At 35.5% G+C, this 4,534-nt stretch overlaps 1 pseudogene; it reads right to left on the bottom strand.

Moving 5' to 3' along the window:
- Nucleotides 1–1,477: 1,477 nt before the first annotated feature.
- On the bottom strand, nucleotides 1,478–4,327 carry LOC147466227 (uncharacterized; annotated as a pseudogene).
- Nucleotides 4,328–4,534: the final 207 nt, after the last annotated feature.

Genomic DNA, 4,534 nt, shown 5'->3' with positions numbered 1-4,534 from the left:
GAGGGAAAAAACGTGTGAGTTATACTCCCACAAGGGAATACTTAAGTAATGAAATTCCCTTTAGGGAAAGATTGGGCTTGAGTTTTCCCATCGTGGGATAATGTTTTCCCACTAGGGAATGTAATTTCCCTTTTTGAGACACGCCATTCCCTTGTGGGATACAAAATGGAGTTTATAGTTCCATGTGGGAAAAAGCAAAGGGTTCAAATTCCCAATTGTACTTTTCCTTATCTCAATTCCGTAGTGGGAAAATTTGTATTCGACACATGCAACAATCCCTAATAATAAGACTTTCAGCAAATTAAGTAATCATAGAGACCTTGAGACAAATTTTCCATGTAGAAAGGGGGATAAATAATGTGCCGCATGCATACTTGAAGGATCATTTGCAAAACAAGGAGGGTTTGGCAAAAAGAATAATTCTGTTTGCTTTGGATATGTCATTTTTGTGTAGTCCATGCTTCGTCATCTTCTTGGAGAAATGTATGGCTATTCATTTGCCAAAACACGATAATATTTCTCTCTATTCCTAAAGCACTAACAAGATCGGAGAATTATGATTATTATAGGCAGGATCATCTAAATCAATTAAAATTTGGTAAACATCAATCTTTTTTTATAGTAAAAAAGGTGCTTAGTTAAGCTTGAACTTCATTAATCACAAATAGTTATAATTGGTAAGACTCTATCTTGAAGAGTGAACATAGCAATGGTCTTACTTGTATCTATTCCCCAAGAACTTAGGACAATTTTTGCACATTGAATGACGTACGTATTTATTTGGGGGTATGTATTAATTAATGTTGTATAGACTAGAGAACAGTTTGGCTAAATGATCAATAATTTATTTAGTCTCTACTCAATATATTCCGATCTGTGTTGTACTCTATGTAACACTCATAAGTATACAATTCTAATTGGCAAACACTATATTTAGAGAAATGCTTGTTACTACTATATTGACATAGCTTGTTACTACTATTCTCTACAAAAAAATACAAATCTATGACACTTAAATTATGGTAATAGCATTCTTTTACCTTAATCACTTCAAGATCTACACACTTTCCATGCAAAAAATTAATGATCTTTCTCGTAGCACTACTCAAGTAATCAAAACAAGTTACCTAAACGCATTGCATACCTTGACCACTTTGTAATCTACTCAACTTGCATGCAAAAAAATGTTTTTTTCTTCAAAGTTAGCTAAATGTATTGGATTGTTTTGATCGCATAGAGATTTTCACAATTTGCATTCAAACAACTAGTTTCCTTTCTTTAAACACTACTCAAGTAATCGTAACAAGTTACCTAACTGCAAATCATTTCAAAAAACATTCAAGCTTTTACAAGTCAAAGACATGTACCCTTAATAAATTATGCTTCAAAAGCAACACTACTCCAAGTTAAATGAATGTAGCATCACCAATGTCTGGACCTTTATAAATTAAATTGTGTCAGGTCACAACAAAAATCACTACATGAGCAATTTGGAAATTGGGCTTGGTAGTGTAACACGCCCAATTTCTAGAGCCCATTCAACATAGCAATTTAAAAGGTAAGATGGCTCGGATTTGCCAGAGCATTCTTGAAAGAATGCCAATTTCTCAGCTTTTAATGGCCTAAGAACTTCCCAAAGTTTTCCATACATCTTGTCCACATCATGTATGTCCATAGCTTGGAGAGCAAGTAACTCCTTGGTATCAACATCATTAACGCTACACACCTTCAAAAATGCAAGAAGAAAATGATAAGATAGTGTAGCACATAACAATGATAATAAATTGCTACTCAAGATGTAAAGTCAACATTCATGCGTAAACAATGACTCATGAGACTAAAGTACCTTGTTTGTAATGTGGGTAACAACCTTTAAGGCTTCACCCTTTTTACTTTTTCTTGATACATTCTCCTAAAATTACAAATATAAACTCAAAGAGAAGCACTATCATCAAAGAATATTCCTCAGTACGCTTAGAAGTGATTCTAATCACCTTGTCAATAGCAAAGTCATTGTATTTTGTTGGTGTTTCAATTATACGTGATGACCTCGAGATCACATCTCCCTGATTAAAAAATAAGTAAAAAAGGCAATAAGCAATATACACTTTAAAAATCAAAATAGTTCAAAAGAAGATATAATAGAACCCCTTACTTGATCCTTTGCACGTTAACATGGTCCACATTATCTTGCATTTCTTTCAATACCTACAATAATAACACTTATCACATATGAGTCTCTCCTCCTCTAGGTCAACACTTATCACATATGAGTCTCTCCTCCTCTAGGTCAACACTTATCACATATGAGTCTCCGTCTCTTGTCATTTCGAATGAAGACAAGTTTGTGTCTTTGGAAGCCAATCACATAAGAGTGTTACAAACAAACTACATTAATGCAAAGGAATGTCAACACAATTTCAAGGTTCTAAAACACTATACATAGTTGATCAAAAACATACGAAAGGTTGTATAAATGTACATGTACCTTACTCTCATTTCCTTCTTCCCCATTGTCTTTTGGAGTCTCAAATGAGCTGCCACTTGTTGGAGATTCACCTTTCCAAATTTGGTCACGTACACGAGGGGATTGCTATTAAAGATAGCCAAAAATTAATAAGAGTTATCGTGCAGATGACTTTCTCTTTTAGAGTATTATTATCTAATTTTCCTACTCCACAATAAGAAAAATATCATGCATTTCAAATATAGATTTTTAATTCTTGCACTATAGAAATAACATATATGAAATACAAGGATTCAATAGGTGTGAGAAACGATTAACAACTATTATCTAAATCAACTTACTCTCTCGACATTCTGTTGACATTCCATAACTTCTTCTTCTTGCGTAACATCGTTGGTCTCAATGCCATGTCCTTTGTCCTTTGAGTATATGAGCAGTTAGGTAGAAATCGTGTATCCACAAATTCATTAGATTAATTATCATCATATGAAGCATGACTAAGAAATAAAATCTCTTTTCTCTTAATCTAAATCTAGCTCAAATGAGTATTTTAAAAAATCCTCGTTGTTCTTATGGACTCTAAGCTATAACAATCTTGTTAGGAAAACTATAATACTCCTATTGCTATCCATGGGGTGGATCCCCTATCATGCGATGTAGTTATGACCATTTGAAGCTATCATGGTTCATCAAGAGCATGGTAAAAAATTACAAATTTTTGGTTTTGCTAATATGATCCACTGGCAATTGTGAGTTTTGGTTTGAAAAAACAAAATAAATAGTGCCTCATTAAAAAAAACTCTAATACTTCTTGCTGGCACGTATTATCTTGAGCCAAAAGGCTAGCTTAAAGTTTAAGTATAGAACATATTCACAAGTGACGCTTTCCGGAACGGGGAACGAGGGACGAGGGACAGGGCTCAAATGGATTTTTATAGAGAGAGAGAGAGAGAGAGAGAGAGAGAGAGAGAGAGAGAGAGATTGGCCTTGGTATCGATTTCTGCACCAACAAATCAGGAAGAGAGAGAGAGAGATCGACAGAAAAAGAGAGAGAGACACTTCAGGGCCTCTTCTTCTTGCTACGACGGTCATCTGGTAATCCTCTTCAATTGATCATGCTTATCAATTCTTCGTGTATCTACTGCTTACCCCTCATCGTTGGTTTGGGTTTTGTAGAAGAAGCTTGTATTTGCTCGAGAGTGTGTCAGGCAACGAACAACTAAATTTTGCCGGAGTTTGCTTGAACGACCAACGAAATCAACTCACTTAAGTGCCAGGTTAGTGTTTTTGGTTAATGGTTTGGGAATACTATGCATGCTAAAATAATTTAATGCTTTCAAATGTTCTCATGAGGAATTTTGCCAAAACGGTGTAGGTATAGGATGTTAAAATAATTTATTGCTTCTTATGTCCCAAGGTGGTAGGCATGCTTGCTATTAAGAAAATTTCAACAACAAAAGAGTTTCTATCTAGCCTATACAACATTGGGATGCTGGTTTAATGGAATCAATGGTGCTTGTGATAATCGAAAATCATATAGTGATATGTGGTGATTCCAATCAGATTATATGCCCATGGCTTGGGATGTTATATGGTGGAATCTTTTGAGATTACACCTCTCTTTAAGCGTTGACTAAGGTTCCTAGTGAAAAACGGTGTCCCATGCTTGAACCCATGAATTTAGGCATCAAACAAGTAAACCCAGTTAGCATGTCGGGATAGCATCCCTTCTTTCTACGTCACACACAAGCATTAAAAAAAAACAAGGTTGTTGCTCAATTGCCTCACACACACTCACATTCCTCACCTTCGCCACTTGGAACTATGCAGCCAATCACCACCTACAAGGCTTGCGTTCATCGTCGTCTGTCCATTTCATTATGGCCTTCGTTACACACGACCCTAGCCATTTCATTTTCTAGTATGGAGTTACCTTTACCTTCACAAAACAAAACTGAACTTCTGCCTTCCAAAAGAGATCTTGGTAGATTCTACTCAAACAAAAGCAGCCAACTTTGAAGTTCCCTCACTACAAGAGGTTGTGTGCTCTTGTGACGCTCTTAGCGA

This window comes from Adiantum capillus-veneris, chromosome 1, assembly GCF_014529385.1.
Source record: "Adiantum capillus-veneris isolate H3 chromosome 1, ASM1452938v2, whole genome shotgun sequence".
NCBI classification, from domain to species: Eukaryota; Viridiplantae; Streptophyta; class Polypodiopsida; order Polypodiales; family Pteridaceae; genus Adiantum; species Adiantum capillus-veneris.
Note: the sequence above shows the minus strand (reverse complement) of the source record. Positions and strands in the feature narration are given on the sequence as shown.